We start from the raw sequence: 12323 nt of genomic DNA, 5'->3' as shown, positions 1-12323 counted from the left end.
ACTTTAATGCGCGAGAATATCCCTTCCTCTGTATAACACTTCAACTAAAAAGTAGCCGCACGCTGACTACCCAGCATTTTAGGCAAATCCACTCCCCTATTCTGAGCTTCTGAGCTGCAGGGCATTTGGACCCGCAGTGCAGCTGCAGAAAGAGAATGAGTGGGAGGGTCAGGGACGTGCGTATGTGCTGCACAGTTGATTGCCATGTCTCGGCACTAAGGGGCAGATTTACAAGCCCCCTGCGCCACCAGTACGTAACTTTTTGTGACGTACTGGTGGCGTAGGCGGCTCCGCCATACTTACAAGGACAGGAAAAGCCACCCTGCGTGACTTTTCCTCTCCTTATAAATATGGCCCCTTCACATGCAGCACTTTGCGTTGAAGGGGCGTCCAATGGGTGTTGCTGTGGGTGTTCCCACGCAACACCCTTGGAACAAGACACATCACTAGATTTACGAGAAATTGTAAATCTTGAGAGGCGTCTGAATACTACGCCACCCTAGAGGTTTTCATTTCTCCTCCTTTTTTCCTCTTTCAATGCTTGCTGCATTCTACAGCATGCACTGAAAGACGAAAACGCCTTTAGTGATTGTTTTTGTGAAGGAAGGTGCCCCTTCCTGCACAAAAACAATCTCCCCATGACTCAGGCATCCTTGCACCATGATGCAGGGGTGCCAGAGCCGGCGCTTGGCAGCTGTTTGTGCGCCAGAGCAGGGGAGAGCACAGGAATGCGACATATTCGTGTAAATATGTTGCATTCCTGTGCTCTGAAAGTGCTGCAGCGTGGCGCAGCCAAAGGGCTTGCGGTGCCACGCTGCGACGCTTTCTTGTAAATCTGCCCCAATCTGTTCCTAGGGGAAGGAAAGCATAAACGCGTTGGAGCGGCGAGCCCGACTCCCAGTCCTTCAGTGCCAATGAAGACCAGATGTGGGGTTCCGTGCTGATAAAAGAAGAGGTGCTCGATGGTGAAACTTGAAAGCAGGTGCCATGCTGATGAAAGGCAACAAGATTTAGAGGCCTGTTTTCAATTGCGCTCAAAATTGAAAGGCAGGGGGAGCAGCTGTGCGAAAGGAGAGCCTTCCCATGCCGCCCTTCAGAAACAAAAGAAAAAAATAACGTGCAGGAACAAGCCTAAATAGATACAGTGTAAGGGTACAAGTAATGTGGTGCTGCTTTGGTGGGAGTGAACAGTCAAAGAAAAGGAGGGACGAATTGGAAATGTAACCATGAGGAAGCTAGGATTTTTAAAGGACACTGAAATAAACTAAAGAAAACTAATGGTCAGTCAGTGAGCCCACAAAGTAAATACAACATGTCTGGAAGAGACAGCTGCGCTGTTTAGGCCTGACCTAAAAAAAACAGGAAGAGAGGTGAGGTGAGGGCAGGGGAGATTTATGGGAGAGAATTCCCTTTAGTTATGGAAACTAAAGAAAACCTTGGAATAGTTAAATAGCTTCAATAATGAATGAACATTACCCATAGAGTAAGGATTTGGGCGATCAAGGTGAAGAGGAGGTACTGCATGTTTTAAGCCCCTCGTATTTATTTAATCAGTTTTGCTAATAAAGGAAAATTGCACATATATTCACTGATGGAACAGGGTTGCAAACGCACTGACTGAGGTAGTATGGGTGTCCAGGTCCATTCTGAGGGCAGGTACTCCTCGTGCTTTTCAGGTAACCCAGGTTCAGTGGTTTAGATGTGAATTATTCACATGGAAAAGTATCTGATGGTGGTGACGTGAAATCCTGGCATTCTTTCAGCCCTCGGGGTATTAAGTGAAGAGCCTTTCTACAGCATGTGAGCCAAAGGTCATAACATTATTACCTATTGTTATATGAAAAGGCACCATTGGGTTTGATTGCATTTCTAAGAGTCTATAATAATCTGCAAGGGTTCATCCATTTTAACACCTTCGCTGTGGCGACTATTCCGCCGCAGCGCTAAGGGGGCGGGGGGGCCGGGCGGCGCTCACACGCTGGTGACGGAACCGCTCCATCACCAGCCTCGGGTGAGCTGTGCTGATGAATAGAATACGCCGCGCAGGCGCGAAATCAGCGCCGCGCAGGCGCGTCGGGCGGGCCATGATGGAACCGCTCTGTCATCAGCACAGCACCACCGCAGCTGATGACGGAGCCGTTCCGTAATCAGCATCGAAGAGGTTAAATCCTAATCAATATTCCCTATGCTGGTCTGATTTTAAAGCCTTCCTACTATGTCCAGCCAATGGCGGAATTGCTCTACTAATCGCCTTGTTCCAGACCCACTGAATCTGTATTAATTGTGATTTGATGTATGCTGAAAGCAAGTAAATTGAATTAGGGCCGAAAAATCATAGTGTGTATTAAAATTAAACATTACACAATCTTCAATTCAAACATAGTTCCTCATTTTGGAAATCAAAATAGGTTTCCAATAATGATTATTCCTTAAACATTTAACACTCTGGGGTGTTGTGGAAGCAATGGGGGGGCAGCATGGTGGGTTAGAAGCAACGTTGAGGGTATAGGTAGGGAGGTAGGGGGGAGGAACACAGATGGCAAGAGTGTGCCAAAGTAACACGGAAGGTGTGGGTGAAGGGGAACAGCATGAAGGGCATGGGGAGGGAAACAAATGGATAGTGAGGGGAAGCAAATAGATGAGAGAGAAGGGGGAAGAACACAAGTCAGTCAGCTGGAAAACACATGCAACCTTGTGTTTAAAAACAAAACGTAGTCCAGAAAAAGTAGCAGTATAAGGTCACGGGAATGTGTCCATGGTCCGGGAGAGGAACAAACACTTGAAGAGAAAGCAATGCCCACATCCACTAATGAATAAGAATTACACAAATGACAATCTCAATGAAGGCAACCAAGAGTAAGCAATGCATTAACTCTCAGCTCACTGTGAGCCAGAAGTCTTCAACATTGTTTTGTTCTGAGCCCCCCCAAGCAAAATGTTTTGAAGTCGGTCCCCACAACCAAAACTTTATGGTAAGGATTGGGGGAGCGGAAGGGACAGGGGTGAGCACAAGAGCCATGGCTTATGAGATCATTTCAAGATGCTCATAAGCTCATATAGGTTTTATATAGCTGATAAACCACACTAACTATAAGAGTTATGAAACATAAAAATGAGCCACACACAGTGCTCCCTCTTGGGGGGTATCTCTTTGACAATTGCCATGAATTCTGCTCCTTTCCTCATTCTCCTGGAACATTACTCTTAGGTCCTAGTGTCAAGAGGAGAGGGACTCTTCATCTGAATGCAACCCTGCTGGCCTCCTCCTTGCCAGCCACTGAACTTACTTTGTACAAAAACAACTGCTCCTGAATAGTTAATGCTGACTTTGAGGCGCCTCTGCCTGAAAGCAGAGGGTGTGGTGATAATGCAGAGAGTTAAAGAAGAAACGAGTATTCTTACCAGCTGCTAATTGATTCAGTCACTTAAGGGCCAATGTAATTATATGATTCTGTAGCAGCAGCATTTTCTGTGTAATTATGGGTTTCCCACATTTGCTGCATTATCCATCATTTGAATCATAGTCAGCAGATTTTAACAAAAAAACGGATTCTAGGTCAAATGGATCAAACATTACTAAAAACGTGGCAACGTGTTCCGGAGCAGTGGAAGGCCCTTTACAAGGGTTGACCGATCATCCTTCAGTTAATTATTGCTATATTTGGGTGTTAAACTGGTACAATTGAGGTGACACAGATTTATTATTTTCGAGAGGTAATGTAGGGGTGTTAGCAGTTCTGCAATAATGGAGGCACTTATAACATTGTTTTTACTAGGTACAGTCTGATTACTTCTTACTAAAAACTATATTTTATAAGAACTTGTTTTATCTCAAACACTGCATCATTTTGCAAGAGCCTAGCTTTACACTGTCGGTAATAATATTTACAAAAATTACATACATATTCACAGTGTTTTCTGTTAGAGGCTGGGGCCTCTTATCACTACAAAGGTCAGGTTTCACACACACACCGACATTAGCAGTGATAGTATTTGCCAACTGAGATTTCATAACCTGAGTACATTTATCACTGGTTAAGGGGCGATTTAATGTTAAGCTTCCGAGAGACATCGACCCTGCCATCTATCCTACAAATATGGCACCATTATGTCATAGGGGTGCCCAATTACTAGATGTCCTAAGTATTAACAACTTAACAGATATAATGGAGCTAGCAGAAGTGACGACAAGAGCCGGCCATACAGAACCCACTTACAGAGGCAGGGGCTCGTCTTCTACCATTGATTATATTTTTATCACTGCCCCTTTGGGAAATTTTGTGCTAAAAGCTGAGGTGATTCCTGCACTACAGGGGGATTACAACCCTGTTAATCTAACCTTGAGCTCTATATCTAGACCGATCTATGATATAGAGTGCGGTGCTAGGGATTTGTCCCCTTCTACTGACAATCTTAGATTGGTCTGGAGTGGGATAGACAACAAAGCCATATTTGGCAGGATGGTAAGTTCACGCCCCGAATTGATCGACACTTGTCTGTCGTTTAAGGAACATAATCCGGAGGTAGTTGACGCCTTTTCACAACTTTGCGCTGGCGTCAAAACCTTGTTGTCTAGGCCCAATAAGAAAACCCACCCAGACCCAGGTTGGTTTAATGCTGATTGCTCCTCAGCTAATAGAGCTCTGCGTAGGGCGCTTGCTAACAATCCCAGAGATAGCTCCCTTATTAAATCACTTAGACTATCTTATAAAAGAACTATAGCAACTAGAAAGGAGGCAATCATAAGAGAGCATTGGGACAATCTTGCACGGGCCATCGCGTTAAAAATGGCAAGGATTTTTGGTTGGCCGGTAAAGGTATGAGGGCTATAGGGAACCCTATGTCTGCTATTAGTTTCAATATCCCCAGTGAGTCTTGGGAAGCGCATTTTAGCAAGATGTATTCTGCTCCGGCCTCACCCACAACTATTAGTGAGAACACAATGACTACCAGGGTTCCGATTGACCTATTGGAGGTAGAGGAGGCTGTCGATCAGAGTCTGGGAGGCAAAGCCCCAGGCCCTGATGCTTGCCCATTGATCTTATTAAAAGTTACCTTGATTTTTGGGCGCCCTTATTGCTGAATGTTTTTAATAATCTAATCAATTCTCCTATACCCCATACTTGGTCCTCCAGTATAATCGTGCCGATTTTTATAAAGGGGGACCGGTCAAACCCGAGTTGTTACAGGCCGATCTCCCTGATTGATAATAAGCTAACAATTTTAGGGAGGGTCCTGTACAATAAGATCAGGTCCTGGGCCTAGGAGTGTCAGATCCTACACTGTCAGTTGGGGTTCAGGAGTAATATCGGCACTGTTGAACAATGCCTTAACCACAACTTGATTATTGGAAAATATAATGTAGCTAAGAAAACACATATATACCTGGCATTCATGGATCTTACGTTGGCCTTCAACTTCGTTAGCAGGTCGCGGCTGGGCATTTCCTTTTTAAACTATGGTTTGGACGAGTCCCTTGTACCCCTTTTAGCTTATTTGCATGAAGACCTACACGCCCGGGTGCGCATCAGCAGGGACGGTGAGGTCTCAAAAGTTATTGAAGTCGATAGAGGGGTCAGGCAAGGATGTGTCCTGGCCACTCTTTTATTTATTCTGTATATTAACAATCTGAATAAGTCTTTGGTAACATTGACCCAAGACGTCCCACGCATTAACGGTAACATACTTCCGGCCTTCTTATATGCCGACGAAGTGGTGCTGATGGGCCGCACCCCAAAAGCTCTCTGCATCCTGGTGCGTGGTTTTGTAGATTTTATGGCCCCTCTGGATGTATGCACTAATTTTAAAAAAATCCTTTTAATGGCGTGTGGGTCAAAGAAGTATTTTAAGACATCAATAGTAATAAATTCGAGTAGTTTACAGAGCACTCGCACTTTCCCAAATCTGGGTCTGATATTTGCCTCAAATGGATTGTGATACCAAAGGGGATGATGGACGGAGCGTTTGAGCAAATCAAAGACCCACCCCCAGTCAACTGATCTGGGTTTAATCCATCACCATTCTTCAGCACACTCCACCACCCCAGTACAGACATGGCCACATACAAATCAGTCTGACCCTGTGCCTCATGGGAACAGTCCAGCCCGAACCGCCAAGCCATGTCTTCCCTGGACCGGAAACAAGCATCCTGGGACCGGTTTCGGATTCATAATCCTCATCAGCCAGGCTATCTTGAATCCAGTGGTAGAGTGAGCAAGGGACCCACGTCTGGGTATAACCTGCCAACTTACGGCGAATAAATCGATACCAAAGGGGATGATGGACAGAACGTTTGAGCAATTCAAACACCCACTCCGAGTCAACTGATCTGGGTTTAATCCATCACCATTCTTTAGCACTTTCCACCACCCCAGTTCAGACATGGCCATTTACAAATCAGTCTGACCCTGTGCCTCATGGGAACAGTCCAGCCCGAACCGCCAAGCAATGTCTTCCCTGGACCAGAAACAACATCCTGGGACCGGTTTCAGATTCATAATCCTCATCAGCCAGGCTATCTTGAATCCAGTGGTAGAGTGAGCAAGGGACCCACGTCTGGGCATACCCTGCCAACTTAGGGCAAACAAAGCGATACCAAAGGGGATGATGGACGGAGCGTTTGAGCAAATCAAACACCCACCCCCAGTCAACTGATCTGGGTTTAATCCATCACCATTCTTTAGCTCACTCCACCACCCCAGTTCAGACATGGCCATATGCAAATCAGTCTGACCCTGTGCCTCATGGGAACAGTCCAGCCCGAACCGCCAAGCCATGTCTTCCCTGGACTGGAAACAAGCATCCTGGGACCGGTTTCGGATTCATAATCCTCATCAGCCAGGTTATCTTGAATCCAGTGGTAGAGTGAGCAAGGGACCCACGTCTGGGCATACCCTGCAATGGATTGTGGGCGGACCATGTGGCTTATTGCAGGAGGAAGTTCACAAATTCGTCTAACATGATACTCGGGTTATCAAAGCCGAGGAATACAGAGTTGGTATCTGCCACAGTTAACATTTTTAGACTCCAATGTATACCTATTGCCACCTACAGTGCTGAAGTGTGGGGCTATATTAATAGTGGCAGCATCCAGGATCAGGAGAATAGATTTGCAGCAAAATCTAGAGCGCACCTATTTCTGCTGCTAAATATGTCAATGTCATTGTGAACTTAACCTGCCATATGTCAAAGATTACATAAAGGCTCGCCCAGCATTATTTTGGCTGAGAGTTTGGAGAAACCCTGTGGCCCAACTAACTAGAGAGATAATATCAGACTGTCTGAAATGTGACAAGGGAATGAACATACCTTGGCTGGCCGCGGTACATAAAAGTTTAACTAGTTGAATTGCTAACACTTATTTTTAAATCCTTTAGATTTTGGCACCACTATTATTAAATCCCTTCAGACGGCTCATTATGCATCCTATAGGGATGCTAAATTGGATAAAGAACGCAAGAAAGTGTCAGTCGCTAGATACATGTGCATTGAGAACGCCTCACGCGCACCCTCCAGCTACTTACTAAAACCGATTAGTCGCTGGGAAAGGGGGTTACTTTTCCGGCTGAGGACTGACACCATGACATTTATGCTCTCATTTTTCGCAGGGGTTACCCCTAACCTTGATCATTTGCCATGCCCATGCAATAGCCATCAGAAACAATCGATGTTGCACTTCTTATTTTTCTGCTGTTATTACTCTATACTCACTAAAAGGTTTTTACTTCTGTATTTTAAAGCCTTACCGGAGATTGACTATAAGGCTGCATATGGGAAGGTCCTTGTTTTAAAAGACGATGAGCTAACCTTTCGGGTCGGCTCCTTCCTGAAGGTGGCGGTGTGCACTCGCAATTCTATGTGCCCCTGCTGAAACATTGCACTTTATCTTGTTGTGTTAACCTGTAAGCTATATGCTATTTTAATGAATTTTGCACTTTTCTTATCCTGTGTACTGTATCACTGTAGGACCAATTTTATTCTAATTTTAACTGGATGTTTTATTTATTCTTTTGTTGTTGAATTTTTCTTGAATATGCTACTGTTTGTCTGTACTTTTATGGATATATATATATATGTTTCCGAATATAGTTGATATTGATTGATTGATTGATTGACTGATAACCTTAGTACATTTATCACTGGTTAGTTTAACGTGCATTTTTTTCCAGTTAAGTAGTTTGCACATTATTTTATATGCAGTTACCTGAGGGTAAAAATACAAAATGTTTAGAATATTTTGTTCTTTTCTTTTTAGCCACCTCTTTGATGCTTCCACCACACTCATTCAACCCCAATTTCTTTTATAACCCACTGATAGGCACTGTAAAGAAGTTTCACTCTCTTTGGCCTCAACTCCTGAGCTCTCTCTATTTTGCCCTGTCATGCAAATCCACCCATATCCAGAACTTACCCAGGTACCAAGAAGTGACTCTGTTTGCACTTTGAACTATGCACGTGTCACGTGGTTCATAAAAAGAACAAAAACACAGAATTTGAAAAAAACACATACTCATAGTGAATATAAGGTAAAAGAACTGCATCACTGATATGGATCACCTTAAGGGAAGGGATTAAAGTTGTTCTATGTGCTCTTTAAAGAGGCCAATCATTGCATGAGCATATAGTCTGGACCCCTTTATGAATCACCAACAGGCCCTGTGAGAAGGACTCGCAGCTTAACCCTCAACCCCAGAGCTGTCATTCGGGCTCCCTTATAAATTTTCACTCATCAACTGAACTTACCCAGACACCCAGAGGTAACTCAGTTCACAGTTTGACACTATGCCCGAATCACCTTTTGCATGGAAGTAAAGAAGTGAAACGCATTTGCTAAAAGCATATACTCTTAAGGAAAGCAAGATTAAGTCAAACTTGAAATGCAAACAGGGCTGCATCTCTAACTTGGCTTACCTGGTTTAAGAATTGAGAAATTAATCCAGGCTGCTGTGCTGCTGGTTAACAATCCTGGATGCAGTCTGGGAGCACTGGTGGGGCTCCTGCTGTGTCACTGTTCAGAGTCTCAGAATGGACAGAGTTCTGAGCAGAGCACTGAATGCTCCAACAGGAGTGGCGTGGTGGCATGGAGTCCTTGGCTCAGTGCAGATCCCAGGTGCAGCACACACCTTCAAAGCCTCTTCTCAAGAGTTGTAGGCTGCTCAGAGTGATCATTCATTTCCAGGATGTGTGTGCAAAAATATATAAACTGTTGGAGCAACTCAATTTTTGCTTCAATCCTGAATGTCACAGAAATGTAAATCTCTATTTGCATTTAACACTTCGTATACACAGTGTGCCATAAAGTTATTAATGAGTGGTGTACTCAGCTATATTTCCTGAAATGCTTCAGTGTTCTAATGTTATGGATGTATTTACCTGGCTGTACATATGTATTTTCCTGTTAACTTGAACATTTTAGTTCTCACATGGAGTTACGCATACACTTTAAGTTGTGCAACATTTATTGACATTTTATTGCACATGTAATCGTGATTCCAGCTTAAGTTACTCACTCACTCTGTGGAGAAGTGTGGCTCAGGGGTTAGAGGCGGCAGACCTGGAAGCTGAGATCGGTCCTGGACCAGGGTTCAATTCCCCACCTCGGCGGGTCTTGGGCTAAAAAAAAAAAAAAATCCATGGACTCGATAATTCTCGCTTCGGTGCCTACTCGACTCACGGGTTCACACTCTGCGACTCTGGGCAATAGCTTGCTTAATCTCCACTACGGCCCCCCGCGGCGGGATGCCTGGATTTCACCTTGTGGATACACTGCCGGGGTTATCTCACAGGGGAATACCAGGACAGGTTCCCTAAGCAAGCGCCGTGAGACCCCTTTGCGGGGGTGATACGTGCGCTATATAAGTAACCACGTTTTTTACGTTTACATGCACCTGCTATAATATTGTGACAGGTTGTGCACGTATATCTAAATGTAGAGTGCACAGCTGTTTTCCTAAAGTTAGCATGATCGAAGGTCTTAAGCTTTTGGGCTTCTGTGTTTAACCTTCAGCGTGAAAGTTTGCTTGCTTTGCATGTTCTCTCCTCTGCAGGTGCAGTTTCAAGGCTTCGTTAGTTAGTGAAAGGCGTATTGTGCATTGTAGAGATAGTGAGGTACGGGTGGAGATCTTTGGCACGAAGGAGGTGTGCTGATGTCCTATGATAAAAGCTGAAGAAACACTGTAGACCATAACTTGGGACTACATCACTGACATGAAATACCTCAAGGGAAGAGTTTACCATTGTTCTGTGTGATTTCTGAAGCTGTCATTGATTGTATGAGGATGGGGTCTGAACACACTTATGAGCCACCGATAGGCATGGTGGGAAGCACTCACTGCTTCAATCTTAAACCACATAGCTCTCAATCATGCTCCATAATGTATATGCACAAATAACCTGAATTCAGCCAGACACCCAGAATTGACTCTGTTCACAGTTAAACACTATACAGGAATCACATGTTGCATGGAAATAAACTACAGAAAACATCTAGTAAAACATATATTCTTATCGAACACAAGATGAGGTAAAACATGAAATGTAAACGGGACTGATTCACTTACTTGGATTACCTGCTTTAAGAACTGAAAAATCAATCCAGGTGGCTGTGTTTCTGGTTAACAATCCTATCTGCAGTCTGGTTGCACTGGTCTGGCTGCTGCTGTGTGACTGCTCTGTCAGACTTCGGGTCTCAGACGGGTCAGACTGTGAGCAAAGCACTGAATGCCTCGAACAGGGGAGACTTGTGGCACAGAGTACTTGGCTTATCCCTGGATCAGCAAAAGCCTTCAGAGCTTGCTCTCAAATACTGCAAGCTGATCAGGGTGAATTTGAGTTTCCAGGAGGTGTGTGACAGAACATGTGAGTGGTGTTGGGATCATTTTTACAATGGGGTGTTGCCATCAATGTTGCATCACTGAAGTAATACAGATTGGGAAAACCCAAGTGTCATTAAAAAGAACACGTATAGAAAATGTCATAAAAAGAACATGTGCATCAAATGAGCCATGCCCATTCAGCAGAAAGGGGTAAGGCTCTGGTGTGTAGCCACTGATGCATTTTGGAGCATGCTGGTGCAAATATATTTCTAAAGCATGTTGTGGTAGCTAAATGTCATTTACATACAGCATATTTCATATCTAAATGGACACTAAATGTACAAAGACATTACATTTTAATGATAAAACAAACAAAGGACAATGTGTGGAGCTCAGGATTGAGTGAATATTTAGCATATCATTTGGGCATCACCAACTAAAGAGTTTTGAATTGTTTTGATCCTATTTAATTCTTCATTTCCATCACACCTCAGAATTACAAAACAAAGTGCTTCCTGTATGCTTCATAAGCCTTTATTGTATGCGGTTATTTAAAACCATTATAATTTATGGAAACATGAAAACATAGTACACATATTAAAACAGTACGGCCAACATTGTTTGTGCGATTGTTTAAAACCATTGCAATTACTAAATACAAAAACGGTTTCTACATGTTAAAACAGTATAATTAGGCTGTGGGGTTTTAGGTTTAAACCTATAATAACTGATAAAACCCCACTGAAAGAAAAATAGCCCTCACCGGTGAAAACATATAAACACTGAAAAAACACCTGCACAACCACAAACTAAATGACATTCAAAGAAAGGAAAAAGAAAGTGAAAGAGTCATTTTGTTCAATAAAATGTAACTTTGTTATACAAGCTAGCAGTAAGAAAGACTGGCTAACATTGTTCCGCTTGAGTTTTGTTCTTTAGGGATGCCACTAAAATATTGTTTCTTCTTCCTTTTACTTTTTTCAGTTTTATGGCCTTTGGTCTAAAGATGCAGGGTTTAGTTTCACATTTTAGGTTTAGTTTAATTATTTTATAAACTGTAGAGAATCAGGACATATCAAACTCACATTTGATATTTTGGCTGCATTTGATTCTTTCACTGATAGGTAAAATGGCTATTGTCATAAAAATCTTTCCTAAAATGTGTCATCACATTTACCCACAGAGAATGGGTAAAAACCCTTAATACATCAGACAATAGTTTCTAGTGGGTCAGTATTGATAGTAGGCGAATTGCCAACACCTCAGGCTTTAAACATTAATTGCAAGGTATAGTGACAAGTATATATATCACCAAGCATCTGGGATAGTGGTGAAAACGTGACACCAGACTTTTGGAAAACATGTCACTTGTTATGCTCTGCAAAAAAGGTTCTTTCCAAGTTCAACAAAGATTGGAGTGGTATTGTTTGTATATGTAGTGATTCAGCTACGTATATAAAACATTTGTGTGATGACCTGTCAAAATTGATACCCGAGCTGAAGTGATTC

At 43.2% G+C, this 12323-nt stretch overlaps 1 protein-coding gene across 7 annotated transcripts in view; it reads right to left on the bottom strand.

Moving 5' to 3' along the window:
* The window catches only part of LOC144792877 (dehydrogenase/reductase SDR family member 4-like), a 181279-nt gene extending 170439 nt beyond the window's left edge, over window positions 1-10840 (bottom strand). For 3 of the 7 annotated variants that reach the window (XM_078668079.1, XM_078668085.1, XM_078668084.1), the window contains exon 1: window positions 10560-10840. The gene's annotated coding sequence lies outside the window, so the exon portion shown is untranslated. Of the gene's footprint in view, window positions 1-9509; window positions 9855-10559 lie in introns of those variants that run through there. The other 4 variants (XM_078668080.1, XM_078668081.1, XM_078668083.1 and 1 more) reach the window with 4 other exon arrangements.
* Window positions 10841-12323: the final 1483 nt, after the last annotated feature.

This window comes from Lissotriton helveticus, chromosome 11, assembly GCF_964261635.1.
Source record: "Lissotriton helveticus chromosome 11, aLisHel1.1, whole genome shotgun sequence".
In the NCBI taxonomy this organism is placed as follows: domain Eukaryota; kingdom Metazoa; phylum Chordata; class Amphibia; order Caudata; family Salamandridae; genus Lissotriton; species Lissotriton helveticus.
Note: the sequence above shows the minus strand (reverse complement) of the source record. Positions and strands in the feature narration are given on the sequence as shown.